Source organism: Loxodonta africana, chromosome 27 (genome assembly GCF_030014295.1).
Source record: "Loxodonta africana isolate mLoxAfr1 chromosome 27, mLoxAfr1.hap2, whole genome shotgun sequence".
NCBI lineage: Eukaryota > Metazoa > Chordata > Mammalia > Proboscidea > Elephantidae > Loxodonta > Loxodonta africana.
Genome location: NC_087368.1, coordinates 30,710,037 through 30,725,830, shown reverse-complemented (window position 1 = coordinate 30,725,830; position 15,794 = coordinate 30,710,037). Strand labels below are relative to the sequence as shown.

Genomic DNA, 15,794 nt, shown 5'->3' with positions numbered 1-15,794 from the left:
TGACTTGTGTGTGTGTACTTTTTTAATATTTTAAAATTGTACTTTAGATGAAGGTTTACAGAGCAAATTAGTTCCTCATTAAAGAATTAACACACATATTGTTTCGTGACGTTGGTTGCCAACCCCACGACATGTCAACACTCTCCCCTTCTCAACCTTGGGTTCCCCATTATCAGCTTTCCTGTCCCTCCTGCCTTCTCATCCTTGCCCCTGGGCTGATGTGTCCATTTAGTCTCATTTTGTTTTATGGGCCTGTTTAATCTTTGGCTGAAGGGTGAACCTCAGGAGTGACTTCAGCACTGAGTTAAAAGGTGTCTGGGGGCCATACCCTTGGGTTTTCCCAGTCTCGTGTCAGACCAGTAAGTCCGGTCTTGTTTTGTGAGTTAGAATTTTTTTCTGCATTTTTCTCCAGCTCTGTCAGGGATGCTTTGCTGTGATCCCTGTCAGAGCAGTGGTGGTGGTGGCTGGACACCATCTAGTTGTGCTGGTCTCAGTCCGGTGGAGGCTGTGGTAGTTGTAGTCCATTAGTCCTTTGGACTAATCTTTCCCTTGTGACTTTGGTTTTCTTCATTCTCCCTTGCTTTTGATGAGATAGGACCAGTGGAGTAGCATAGATGGCCACTCACAAGCTTTTATGACCTCAGACGTTACTCACCAAAGTAGAATGTAGAACATTTTATTTATAAACTCTGCTATGCCAATTGAGCTAGAAGTCCCCCGAGACTGTGGTCTGGGCTGGGTGATTTTAAGGTGAGCCTTGTAAGACAGACAACTAGTTGATATTGGGCAAAGCTTATGGCATAATAATTTATGTAATTTAGAGCTGAGGGTCTTGAAGTGTATATATTGATGAATAAGTTGTCTTGTTTCACAGTTTTATTACTTAGGAACAAACATTTCCTGAATCAACTAGCTAAATTCTTTTTGTCTGGTCCTAGCATTTTTGAAACCCTGGTGGCGCAGTAGTTTAGAGCTCGGCTGCTAACCAATGTGTCAGCAGTTTAAATCTACCAGCTGCTCCTTGAAAACCCTATGGGGCAATTCTACTCTGTTCTGTAGGGTTACTATAGGGTCACCGAGTCACAATCGATTCAATGGCAATGAGTTTTTTCTTTTTTTTCTTTGGTTAGCATTGTTTGGCACTGAGGGAAAAAAAAAATTTGTGTGTAGACATTTCTACGTGAAGTTGATTGGGACAACAAAGCAACATTCAATTCCACGATTGTCTAGCACTAGGTCAGGAAAGTTGGTTGGTTTCAGTGCTCAGGATAGACAGCCTGGCAGGGACATTCCAGTTCCCTTGCGTTTAGGACCTGCACCATTCATGTGGGGTCCTTCTTATCATGGAGGGTTGAGCTAAGATGATAATAGAATCCCATGGCACAAAAGACCTCATTTTCTGCTTTTGAAAATCACTAAAGGAGAGTTTTCAAAGCTGAAATGAAGTCAGTATCTTCCAGTGGATGAAGTGGTCTATTTATTTGGTTTCAGGTAAATCAGAAACAATTTAACATTTGCATCTGCCACAGTTCTTTGCAGGAGGAGTTGACCCTGCAGAGATTTTAAATAGTTCTTACCAAAATGGGGGTGTGTCCCCATGGGAGTTAATGAACGTGTTTATACTTTTGAGTTAAGTATTCCTTCCTCTCCGTGTGTAGACAGGCAAAGATCTCTTTCCTAGAGAGCTTAGCGCGTATAGGGGATTATTTTGCTTAGCTGAACCGTTGGCCATTGCGTGCTAGCCCAAAGATGGCAGTGAAAACAGTGGAAAATCATTTGTTTAAATGTTAATAATTTTCTGCACCAGTGATTTGTGAAATGCTGGCAGGGTAGACTTGAACAAAAAGGAGACATGGCTGTGCCTATGGAAAGATAAATTATACGCTTAGCATCTGGAGTTTAAATGACTCGTTTTCCTCTTTGGATGCAAATAACAGTTAATGGTGGCAAGGACCTAGCAATCCTAATATAATCTCCCTCTGGAAAAATGTTTTTAAAATCATGAAGCTATTTTCAGTTCAAAAGAGGACTTTAAAAGAATTAAAGGGCTACCAAAACCAAAACCAAACCAAAAGATCTCCAAGAGAATTAGTTTGTTGTTGTTGTTGTTTGTATTTTTGTTTTTAAAAAGCAACTCCTTATCCCTTTCTATTAGTTCTTATGCTTTCTTAGGGCTCTCAGCATTTTATCTGCATAATAAATATAATAATAACCTCTATTATGTCATACACTGAGTAGCTACAATGTGAGAGGCCACAGTCATTTTTAATAATTTGATTGGACTGAGTGAACTCGCATATGGATTCTTGTACATGTGCAGATGAGGTACTTTGACCTGTTTAGCCTTGGCCCACTCATTTATATTTGGAAGTTTGAGGAATATAAAGACACGATATGTTCACTTGCTTCTTTGTCCCTCCCCAAATATGCGCTTACACGCCACAATAAAGCCTTTGTTTGAGTTTCATCTGGAATACTGAGCTCTTCTTGTACCTTTGCCCTCTCTCCCCTTCTGTCCAGTAGGTCAGAAATTTCCAGTTAGGACAAGTATCCCTATCCACCTCCACCTGGTTAGATATCCCAGGGCAAATGTGATGAGGACACTGCTTTCACTCTTGGTGGGCTAGTTAGCATTCTTCTCTTGCAGAGCCCAGTCTAACTCTTTATCCAACCATGGCTTCAGTAACAAAGGGAATTGTGAGAGACTGTATGGCTGTTTAGAAACATTCAGTGTCCCTCTGTATGGGAGGAGCATACACCCCCAGTCTCTTGTACTCAAGCGCGCCCATGTGATTTGCTTTGGGCAATGAAATATGAAGGGAAGTGAAATGGGTCACTTCTGGGAAGACGTTGAGTTGCTGTGTTCAGGTTTCCTTGCCTCTGTTGTAATTAGTTGCCATCAAGTTGAATTCTGACACATGGTGACTCTGTGGGTGCAGATGAGCGCAGCTCCATAGGGTTTTCCAGGCTGTGACCTTTTGGAAGCAGAGATGCCGAGCCTGTCTTCTGCGGCACCTTTGGGTGAGTTTGAACTTCCAGCCTTTTGGTTAGTACTCGAGTGCTCAACTGTATGTGCTACCAGGGACTGCTTCCCTTGCCTCTATGATCATAGAAATGGGAGTTGAGTTGGAACCCCCATCAGTGTGGGTTCTTGAATATTTGTAACGAGCAGAGTCCTCGCCAACCCGTATTAAAAATGCTACGTGAGTAAGAAACCAGCTTGGTTGTTTGAGCCACAGAGATTTTGACATTTGTTACTGCAGCATATCCTGGCAAATTCTACCTGATACGGTGACAAGCGGAAGAGTGTGGAGTTATGGAATGTGGCTCTTATCACTCACTGGAAAGGACTAACCTACAGATGGCACGTACCCTAAAGATGGTTGACTTTTTAGGCCTTGTTGGCAATTTGAAAGGAAAAATAAAAGAGAAGATGTGATGTGAAAAAAAAAAAAAAAATAGCTCTAAGAGCAAATGGAAAGAAGGATAAAATAACTCAGTTGTAGAAAATCTTTAGAGTGTGTGCACATCTCAGGCCTTGATTTTGAAATGTTCATCGACAGCATCTGTAGGTGACCAGTTTCTAATAAGACCCAAGCACGTGCTCTGAGCGCTCGGTGGCCACGGCAAGCAAACCTGCCAAGAAAAGCTCTGGGATCTCTTCTCATCGATTTCTCTTAATAGATCCCGGTTTCATTTCTAGCCTCCCCTCTCCCCCTGCCTGCGTGGGGGACTACAACGCTAAATATATGTATGTTGTTGTTGTTGTGTGCTGTCGAGTCAACTCTGACTCATAGCGACCCCATAGGATGGAGAAGAATGACCCTATAGGGTTTCCTAAGCTGAAATCTTCCAGATCTTTCTCCCACAGAGTAGCTGTTGGGTTTGAACCACTGACCTTTTGGTTAGCAGCTGAGCGCTTAACCATTACACCATCAGGGCTCCTAAATATATGTACACATATACACAAATGTTAGATTCGTCTTTCCCAATGTCAGTTCTTATACAAAAGGATTAATTCCAATGTTAAATATCTTGGGCAAGCATTTTTTAAAATCTGAGCTAATATTTGTGGCACCTTCTAGAGACGAGGCTCTAGCGGTATCTACGAGGGAAGTCATTTAACCCGTTAGCCTCTCCTTCCTTATCTGCAAAAATGGGACTAATAGTACCTGTCCTACCATGGGACAGTTCTGTTGTAATGCTTTGTATGCTATAAATTCTACACACATGATTCTTATTATCTGTTGACCCTCTATTAAGTGGGCTGCTGTTAACATCTGTGTAGTGCTGGCTACTAGCAACGGTGATCATTCCATTCAATTGTTACAGTAGTATACATATTACAGCAGCTAGAAGGATGCAGGTATTTGCAGTCTCCCTCGGCTTTCCCTCTTTTCTCCCCTTGTCCTTATTTTTCTTCCTGTTCCCTCTAAGGTGGAAACAGCCTGTGGAGCTTAGCTGGCTATGTGCTTTTTGTTGTGATCAGGAGGAGTGCTGGAAAGGAGAGGAATAGAATTTGAAAGCAGGTCAAATGACTTTAAATGAAAAAGGATGAGACAGGGGAGGGGTGCCCTGACAAGACAAGGAAAACTAGCAGGATTTGGGGGAGACGGCGTGGGGAGAAGAAGAAAGAGAAAAAGGGGGCGGAGAGAGAAACAAGTGCTATGATGGGGAGCTTTGGGGAGAGGTGAATAACAACTACTTTTTGGAAGGTCTGTCCACGTTCTGTAGTGTAAAGCCCTCGTCTCCAGCTCCTCAAGAGACATTTCAAAATTCAGCTTGTCTAGTTCTGAAAAGAATATCCTGTTGGTATTTTTATTCTTATCACATCACATATAGAGATTACTTTTGGGAGAATTGACAGTCTTCCCATACAAGTATGCGTGTTTATTTCTTTAACTTTTCTTTTCCATACCTCAGTTTAAGTTTTCCTCATACACCTTGTGTTTTTCTTAAGTTTATTTCTAGGTATTTTATGTTTTTGTTGCTATTGTGAATGATATATTTTCCTCTGTAATATTTTCTAACACTTGCTGTTTTTTAATACTACACATACTGTCTATTTTTGTGTTATTGTTATATAGCCAGGAAACCCTGGTGGTGTAGTGGTTAAGTGCTATGGCTGCTAACCAAAGGGTGGGCAGTTTGAATCCGCCAGGGCTTCCTTGGAAACCCTATGGGGCAGTTCTACTCTGTCCTATAGGGCCACTATGAGTCGGAATTGACTTGACAGCACTGGGTTTGGTTTTGGTTTGATTATTATATAGCCAACTGCTTTACCTTTTTTCTCCTTGTTTGAAATCTTTATGTAGTTGATTCTCCTAGGCATTCCAGGTAAACAGTCTTACCGTCTGCCGACAATGATGATTTATTTTCCTCTTTTCGGACTTTTTATACTTTGTTTTTTTTCTCTTATGTAATTGCATTGGCTGGTACCTGCAGAACGACTTTAAATAATGTCGTGCCAGAGGTTGTCATTGACCTGATCTCTCCTTTATTGATAATATTTGGGGTGTTTCTATGATGCTGCTTTTTGGATTGAGATGTATGTCTATCCATACAGGAAGAATGAGGGACAGAACATGTAAACCTCATATATTGTGCTGTGGTTCACATTCGCGGATGCCTCCTTGTTCTATCAAAAATGGAGCCTGTGTTCTCTGTCTTTCTCTTTGCTTATCTCAATTTCTACTGAAATTCCATTAACCAGCTTGTCTCTTTTTGCCTCAGACTTTCCCAGTTGAGAGCTGAACGCCCCTTGTCCTGGGAAACCCCTCAGTCCCAGACAAACTGGGGTGGTTGGTCACTCTTAATTGAAGTCAAGACTGGATGTTGAATTTTACCTAATCATTTTTCATCATCTCTGTAGATACTTTATGACTTCTCATTGGACTTAGTGATATGATTAATTATACTCTTATGTTTTGTAATATTGAATAGTCTTTTTTTTTTTTTTCCAACTCAGTATGAACTCCATATATTATTTCTATAACTGGTTGCTGGTTTCTATTTGCTAATATTTTATGTTATTATTATTTTTTTTTTTGACAACTCTTATAAATGAGATCAGCCTGTACTTTTCTTTTTGGTGTGTTATCTTTGCTGGATTTGGGTATCAGTGCCGTGGTGGCTTCATAAAAAGGAACTTGGAATCTTAATTTCTTTTTTGTGTTCTATAACAATTTAAATAGCATTGGCATTGCTGTTCCTTAAAGTTTTTGTAGGTTTTTCCTGTGAAACCATCTGGACTTGGTGTTTTTGTGAGGGGTAGCTATTTAATCATTTTTTTCTAGTTTTTTTTTCCCCCGCCAGAGTAATTGGTCTGTTTAAATTGTATGCCTCCTTGGATTCAGTTTCAGGAACTTAAATTTTATTGGACAATCATCCATTTTATTAAGGTGTTCAGAGTATTTGAATGGAATTGATCAAATAGTCTCTTATGATTCTAGTAACATATTCCCTATAATTGATTTCTTTTCCAGTGGTTATGATGTTTTAACCATTTACCCCTTAGCTTAGCTTACGGTTTGCCATTTTATTACATGTTTTTTCCCTCCCAAAGGTCAAACTTCTGCCGGTCTCTTTCTCCCATCTGTATGTCTATTTATATAGTTTCATTATTTTATCATTCATTGATTTCTGTTTTTATCTGGAATTATTTCCTTCTGGTGTTCTTAGGCTTGTTGTTTTGTTCTTTATTAACTCCTTGAGAACGTATGTGTATCCATTTCCCTCCATCCTTTCTTATTTATAATGTAAGGGCTTAAGATTATAAATTTTGGGGGGGAATCACTCTCTAGATCATAGATACTTGTTGTTTTTGGCGATGGGAAAAGCAGCACCAAATGTGGCCATAATGAGCACAGCCTGAGCAAAGCAAAAGATGCCACTAAGAAGTACAGAAGAGAAGAATACGTTTGTGCTAAAGAATGAGACATATATAATTTGGCAACAACACCAACAATAACCAAAAAACGAGTGTATGGTCACATATATATGTGTATAGGCATATATGTGTATGGGTAGGTACAGATGTGTACAGAGATAGAAGTATCTGTATGTACATGTATATACAGATGTGTGTGCATGCATATGTATTCATAGATGACACAGTCACAGATACTTCTCAGATATAACCAAATACCTTGCAAGATTGGTTCTCTAGGTTTGAAGGCTTGGGACCTTAGTCTCATGGGACAACTCAGTCAGTTGGCGTAATATAGTCCACAAAGTTCATGTTCTGCATCCTAGTGAGGTGAGTAGCACCCAGGGTCTTAAAAGCTTGCCAACAGCCATCTAAGATACAGCTATTGGTCTCTACTTGTCAGTAGCAAAAGAGAAAGAAGGAACCCAAAGCCTCAGAGAAGAAACTAGTCTACAGGACTAATAGTCTACATGAGCCATGGTCTCATCTACCCTGAGACCAGAAGAACTAGATAGTGTCTGAGTACCACTTCTGATCAGGGCCACAATAGACTGATCCTGATAGAATGGGAGAAAAACATGGAATAGAGCTCAAATTCTTAAAAAGTCCAAACTTAATGAATCAGTTGAGAATGGAGGACTCCCTGAGACTACTGCCCTGAGATTCTCTTTAACCCTTGAACCAAAACTACTCCCCTGAGGTCACCTTTTAGTGAAATAACAGATTGGCACACAAAATAAAGGATATTACGTGTGAGTACGGTGCCCCATTAAAAAAAACATCTATATGAGACCAAAGGGTCAGCAACTTCTCTAAAGCAAAGATGAGAAGATAAGGGGGCAGGGAAGCTAGAACACTGGAAACGGAACAACCAGAATGTTGACACTTCGTGAAAAATGCAACTTAATGTCACTGAAAAATTTGTATAGAAATTGTCATATGGGAACCTAATCTGCTGTGTAAACTTTCACCAAAACACAATAGAATATAATTAAAAAAAAAAGATCATAAAGTTTTCTCTGGGAATCCTTTAGCTGTAGACTGTAGGTTCTGACATGTAGGGCTTTCAGACTCTTTGCCATTCATTTCTAGTCCAATTGTGTTGTAATCAGAGAATGATTTCCACATAACTTACAATTTGTAGCATGTGGCCGCTTCGCTTCTGTCATGCTACGGAGTGCAGGGATATTCCCATGGCCAGTTTATATACCTTATCCCTGGTCCAAAGAAAGGATTGTTAATTTTGTCTCAGGACTGAGCATTTTCCTTGAGCTTGCAGCATCTTCCTGAACTTTGCTTAATTTTCCCACCATTTGGTAACTTTTCCTTATATCTTGTGGCTAAAGTTGGCAGATGTTGCCTTTTTCTGTCAAAAATGGAGTTTGTGCTCTGTCTCTCATTCTACTTGTTGCTTTGAGTGATTTTCAAGAGAAAAAAGGGGTCAGAAACGTCTTTATTCTGCCATTTTAGAAATGGCAGCCTTGAGCAGGTTCTAATTCTAGATTGGTTCTTCTGCAAAGGATTTTTGGGATACTGTCTATTCCACACTCCTACCACCAGGCATGGTCCCATCAAACCATACTCTAGGGTCTCTGCTGGCCTGATCAGGAGGAATCTTTCAATGTGTGTTCACTCTTAAAGTGCATAAATCAAATCCAATTCTCTCAGTTGCTCCTTCCAAATGAGTTGCTTTCCATTCCTTGCCTCACATTTCTCCTCCGCTTCTTCAGTTTTTCTTGTTACTAGACCAGCTCATGGTCCCATCATCAACGTATGTATTTTTCCATTTTCACCAGCAAATGTACTCTGAGAGTGATCTGCTTTTGTAAAACTGTAACTTCGCTTTCAAGTAAAAAAAAAAAAAAAAAACCCTTCTAAATTTTCAATCAAAGGAGCCCTGGTGGTGCAATGATTAAAGCATTTGCCTGTTAACGAAAAGGTTGGTGGTTCCACCCAGCAGCTGCTCTGAGAAAGATGTAGCAGTCTGCTTCCATAAAGATTATAGCCTTGGAAACCTTACAAGGCAGTTCTATTATGCTGTGAGTTCGAATCGACTTGACAACAGTGGGTTTGGTTTTGGTTTCTAGTCCCATCAGACATCAGAGATTTCCAATCCCAGGGCTGAAAGGGAACCTGGAGCAATGCTAGCTGGTGAAAAACAAAACAGACACCAAATTTGTATGGAAACCCAGGGAGAAAGTGGGTAGGGTGCTGTCACATTGAGGGGATTGCAACTGACGTCACAAAAGAAGATGTGTATAAATATTGAATGGGAAACTAATTTGCTCTATAAACTATCACCCAAACCACAATAAAGTGTTCCAAAAAAAATTTCTTTTTGATCATCTGGGTATTTAGTAAGTACATTCAGTTCATGTCCTTAATAAGATGCCAGTCCTTCTCTCCCATGATGTATTTTCGTCTTTTCTGTGTGCGTGTGTGTGTGCTTGCTTGCATGTAGTAGGTTGTCAGTGCCCCACGTATAGCCCCTTGTCCCTCTCTACTGTTTCCTGGCACACAGTTCCTTTGTATGCCAATGACTTCCTGTGTCTGTTTGCCTGAGGATGTTCTTAGGCTGCAGGAGCATGCTCACTTGGCTTTATACCAGGAAGTATGGGCTCCTGGGAGCAGCAGCCCTCAACCAATGCTGGACACAGGGATGGATTACCCAATAAGCAAGGTATACGCTGGCTTACTTGTGCTGATTTACTAATCTGTAGTACACAATTTCACATGGGTTTCACCACCTGAAACATTTATATGGGAGCTTATGGAGGAAATGGGTAGGGTGTTGTCATATCAAAGATGTGGTGAAACCTGAGTGAAATTGTGCACTACAGATTAGTAAGTAAACACACTTAAGCCCATGTGTACCTTGCTAACTGGTTAATCTGCCCCTGGCTGGACAGGGGTTGGTAGGTAAATAAATAGCCCAGCTTCCTTGGCCCTCAGTGGAACCATTAAGAGGCATGTTGTACACAGTTTCTCAGTGGGTGCCTAGCAGGATTGAGCTCCATGTACCTGCAGTGGTAACCCAATCATTAACACACCTAATAACTGGCTTTCTTCCTTTCCCTGTCTCACTTCTCCACTCTCTTCCAATGCCTCTTGGGGATCATCTTCCCCCAAAACTACTTGGCCCAATTGCTTGCTCAGGGTTTGCTTTTGGGGTAACTTAAAATAAGATACTGGGTTTGCCTATATGGATTTCCATACTCTGAGTTTGATGAGTAGCCCAACCAGGCTTGTATCCCAGGGCTAGCTTTGGGAAACACCGTGAAGCCAGCCTCAGCTCTTCATGACATGGCTCCTCATCTCCATCCACCTTCCAGTACCTGGTATGGTCTGCCTGTTTATTCCTAAAGGGCTCCAACTTCTGTGCTCTTCCCCCTTTCTCTTAAGGAAATATGCATTCTAGTAGGTTCCTTTACCCGTCAGCACTGAGATGAGTATAGGATGTGTGCACGACACTCTGCTAGGCACCGGGGCACAGCAGGAAAGAACCAAATATTGCTCTGCTCCTTGGAGATCGCAGAGTGGTAGATAGCACTCAAGGACTAAAAATGTATATACACTCAATGGCACTGGGTTGTTGGGTGGGTTACACATGTATAATTGTAAACTGTGGCCCATGAAATGATGGAGAACAGCATGCCAAGAGAGATGGGGGACATGATTTAGATTGTGGGGTCAAGGAAAGCCTCTGGGGAAAGGGCATTTGAGCTGAATCCTGTGAGAACATTCTAGGCAAGAGGAAAGCACATACAATGGGCCAGAGGTGAAAGAGAGCCTGAATGTTTGGGAAATGCAAGAAGACCATCAAGAGAGGAGGATGAGGATAAGAGGACAAGTAGGGCCAGAAATGCAGGGACTTGTGAGCCATGGTAGGACGTTGGGATTTTGCCCTTTTTAAGTTATTAGTCCTGGTTAGTGCTCCTGTTGGAAGGTAACTTATTTTATGGCGTGGTCAATGGTGGGAATATAAAATTCCACAGCAGAGAAGTTTCTTAGGGCTGAGGGTTTTAGCTCCCCTTGAGATCACACAGGAATCTTTGGGTGGTGCAGAAAGGTAACACATTCGGCTGCTAACTGAAAGGTTAGCGGTTCAAGTCCATGCAGAGGTATCTCGGAAAAGAGGCTTGGCGATTACTTCTGAAAAGTCAGCCACTGAAAACGCTATGGTGCACAGTTCTGCCCCGAAACACATGGGGTTGCCCTGAGTCGGAGCTTAGTGGACTGCAAGTGGAGCTCACACGGAGTGGATGTCTCTTAACGGGGTGGTCCTGCTGGAGGTTTCCATCTTTGCCCACAAACCAAGGAATGTGACAAATTCTCAAGTAGTCGTGGTTTTCAGTCACAGCCTGAGAAACCCACATACTGTTAGGGAGCCCCCTTCTCGTGTTAAAGGCTCCCCTGCCAGTTCTTGACACTCACTTGCCCTCTGAGGACAGAAACGGAGGGACCCTTATGAATGATGTGTGCGGATGTCAATCTCTGCTATATAGGGGCGCAAGTAGCTTTTGAGGGTGAGAACCCCACTTGTGATCTAACTAGGTCATTTGGTTCTTGTTTCTCTTCTGCTTATTGTGCCTCTCAAGTGGTAATGGTGATGAAGATTAAATATATATATATGTATAAACTCCTGTCAGTCATTCCTTTTGTCACAGTGTGTGATGGTGGCCACCTGTAACTACCAGTGGCAACACAGCAGGGGGTTTAGCGCCTAATCCAAAGACATCTCTTTTGTTATCCTTCCTCTCACTTCACTGCAGAAACAGATTCTGCTGAAAAACGTCCTTCTGGGCATTCTCTTCCTTCAATGCGTCCAACAGCCTCTGGGCTCATCCTGTTCCTACCTTCTCACCATCTCCACTTCCTCTGTCTGCCCTTGAACGTTGATGCTCTTCAGACTTCTGTCCTTGGCTCTGTTTTCTTTTTGGACCCTGTACTCTCCCTGAAGGAGCCCTGGTGGGGCAGTGGATAAAGCGTTCAGCTGCTGACCGAACTTTTGGCGGATCGAACCCGTCCAGCATCTTTTTGGGAGAAGGGTCTGGCTATTTGCTCCCATAAAGATGATTATGGGTTAGGAAACCCTATGGGGCAGTTCTTCTCTGTTCAATGGGTATCGTCCTCAATGCTACCCTCTCTTACCCCACCTCTCATTGGTCACAAAACCCACAAACTTTGCCTTACAAACTCCACTCCTCTCTTTCCTCCTCTCCGTGTCTATACTAAACCTAAAACCAAACCTGTTGCCCTCGAGTCGATATCGACTCATAGCAACCCTATAGGACAGAGTAGGACTGCCTTATAGGGTTTCAAAGGAGCGGCTGGTAGATTTGAACTACTGGCCTTTTGGTTAGCAGCTGTAGCTCTTAACCACTGTGCCAGCAGGGTTTCTCACCACAGTAATCCAGGCCGAATTCATTGTCACTTCCCTGGACACTTAAAATAATCCTTGAATTCATCTTCCTGCCTGTAGTCTTAACTGCCCTCAATTCCATATTCTACCCTATGTCAGAGTTATCTTTTAATAATGGCCAGAGTCCCTGCTGCAGCACTCCCCCTGGGAGATTGAAGACCAAGGCTCACACAGGTAAAGGGGCACTGTGCCCCACCAATACAATTAGATGGTGACCAGAAGCCTCTTGTCTTGGTTCCTTGACTGTATGTTAACTTCCTGGAAATGAGACATAGCTCCAGGGAGGAGAAAAGAGGACAAACCCCAGGTTAATTACGCTTCTAGAAATAGAATAACCTTGGATTACAGAACAAGAAAGGTATAATTCTAACTCACCTGAGATTCAAACTGCTGCTCTATTATTTTACGCCTTTGACTTCACTAAATGATGAGGCCCTGGGGGTCTCTGTGGCCTTGGGCCTGGAGCGTAGTAGGTGCTCAATAAACTCCTGAGCTGGCTCAGTGAGAGAATCCTTGAGACACTGGCTAATACCGATACTGGCAGCCAGGAAAAGGAGCTGGAGAGGGAGGGAGGGAGAGAAGGAGAGAGAGATGGTGAGGAAGAGAGAGTGAGAAGAGTTGGGGATTATTATTCAAGTACCTCAGACAGAAGCACCAACCAACAGGCCATTTTTCTGTGGATTGGCTCTGGGGTTGGCGAGGAAGAACCTGGGTAAGGCTGAGAAACACTCGCTCAAATGGTTTATTCCTCCTCATTGTGTGGGAAGGAAATTATCCTTGGCCGTGTACATAGCTGTGACCTGGAGCACGCAGCCCTGGCTAATACTAACGCAGTGGAACAGCCGGGTCTGAGGCAGCCGTGCCCTGGCCAGCAAGCCACCCCTTGGCTGTGGCAGCCTCTCTCCTGCCCAGTCAAGCCAAGGGCAGCCCGCGGGGGGCAGGGGGCACAGTTGTCCCCAGAGCCCCACAGGCTGCTGCTCCCTCTAGGTAGTGTGAAGGGAAGGCTGGTAGGCCTTGTACACCTTCTCTGAGGGTCTTGCTGGGTGGCTTCTGGGCTTCTGGGAAAGATAGACTGTTTTTTGCTCGTAATCCAGAAATAAATGCAGAAAGCTCAGTCTTGCCCAATCCTATTCTTTTTTTTTTTTTGGTTTTAGTAAGCTGCCCAATTTGTTTAAAAAATAGTCGCCTTCCCAACCTTAAAGTGGCATCACTTACACTCCAATAGCTTGCCTTCTGGTAGGTCCTTTGTTTACTCCATAGAGGGTCTGCAGCGTTCATACAGAGCGTTTTCAAATACCAGGCTCCAGGCTGTGGAAGACGTCCATAGGTTTGCGTTTCACTGAAGCAAATTGCCAGAACTCTTTCTCCATGAGGTGTAGTTTAATGAGCAAGATACCCAATTACTCAACGACAGCACAGGCCTGTGGCAGGCAGAGCTGCACAGGTTAATTTGATGGTAAATTCTGAGGAAGGTCTCCCCATCTCCCACAGGCAGAGGTCCGTGGCAGAACACCCAACCTGTCCCCACCGTGGTGCTGCTGCTGCTGTCCCGCCCGGGTCCCCTTTACCAGGCTAGGTGTGAGGGTTGGTGGCTGATGGCTCACAGCTGCCCCTGCTCTGGAGAATTGCTCTCAGTGGAAAAGGAGCCACCTCAGCTGAGATTCTGCTTCCAACCACCTTACTACATACCGTGACTGATTGACATGGGGCCAAAAGGCTGCCCCCCTTGCCTCAAGCTGGAATCAAACTCTGTTGTTCAGTTCCACTCCGGAGCTTCCCACAGGTTTGGGCTGAAGTAGACTACAGCAGAGACCACATCCCTGCTTAGCTCATTCCCTGCCCCATCCCATTTCTCCCATCCATCCCCCTTCTCCTGAGAGCACCCCCTCAGTAAACCATATGCACCCACATGCCTGCCTCAGACTCTGTCTTTTGGGAACCTGACCCCAGGCACCACTTATACACTATCCACAAGCAATTGTTTCCATTCCAGAAGAAAAAGAAAGACAGTATCCTAAAGGTGAAAGCCCTGGAGCCAGCTAATCAAAAGGAAACAAAAGACATAATGAAATATTGAGGCAACACTTTCTCCTTTTTTTCTTCCTCTCATTTCAATTCAATTTATCAGCCACTTTGGAGCAGCCAGTCCTTCACGGTTGCATATTGTTTTCTGTCTTTGGCCATTACAAATAATGCTGCAATGAGCGCTCTCAGACATAAATCTTCAATTGTATCTGGAACTCTGATACATATATATATATAGCATATATACATAGTGTATATATATAGTATGTGTGTAGATATGTGTGTGTGTATATACATATAAACCAAACCCATTGCTGTCGAGTCGATTCTGACTCATAGCCACCCTACAGGACTGAGTAGAACTTTCCCATAGGGCCATAGAGTTTCCAAGGAGCACCTGATGGATGCAAACTGTTGACCTTTTGGTTAGCAGCTGTAGCTCTTAACCATGTATATGTATTTGAACAAGGGAAATTACCAAAGCATTAAGGGTAAAGGTAGTTTTCAAACTCTTGGTACGTTTTGTGAAATTTCTCCAGAAAGGAGGTAACAATGTACCATATGAAGACAGCCCTTTTCACAGCTCTGCTATCCCTGAGTATTCATTTTTAGAAAAGTTTGCCACTTTTAGAACAAAATGGTTTATATAGTTTTAATTTATTTTTCTTTGATTACTTGTGAGGTTGAATACTTTTCTTATGTTCATTATAAATTTTAATTACTTGTCCATTGTCTGTAGGTGTCATTGCTCATTACTCTGAGGGAACATTTTTCTTCTATTTGTCTTTATCGGTAATGGCTTCCACTTAATAAACTCTTACAATGTGCGGAGCATGGAGCTAAGTGCTTTACAAATATTATTTTGTATAATTATCATCTGGTCACTGCTACTTCGTATGACTCCTTAATATACATTTCAAAAGGTATCCTTTTCTACTCTGACAAGGATCACAATAGAGGGTCCTGGACAGAGCTGGAGAAAAGTGTAGAATAAAATTCCAACTCAAAAAGAAAGACCAGACTTGCTGACCTGACAGAGACTGGAGAAACTCTGAGAGTATGGCCCCTAGATACCCTTTTAGCTCAGTAATGACATCACTTCTGAGGTTTGCCCTTCAACCAAAGATTGGACAGGCCCATAAAACAAAGCGAGACTAAAAGGGTACACCAGCCCATGGGCAGGGACCAGGAGGGAACAGGAAAGCTAGTAATAGGGAACCCCAGGTTGAAAAGGGTAAGTGTTGACACATCGGGAGGTTGTTAACCAGTGCCATAGAACAATGTGTATACTAACTAACTAATGAGAAACTAGTTTGTTCTTTAAACTTTCATCTAAAGTACAATAAATTTTTTTTTTTTTTTTTTAAAAGAAAAGGTATCCTTTTACCTTGGGTAGGAAACTCTAGTCCCATTCCAGGG

General features: G+C 42.6%; 1 long non-coding RNA gene across 2 annotated transcripts in view; it reads left to right on the top strand.

Moving 5' to 3' along the window:
* The window catches only part of LOC111752158 (uncharacterized), an 85,953-nt gene that overhangs the window by 15,849 nt on the left and 54,310 nt on the right, over nt 1–15,794 (top strand). The window lies entirely within an intron of this gene.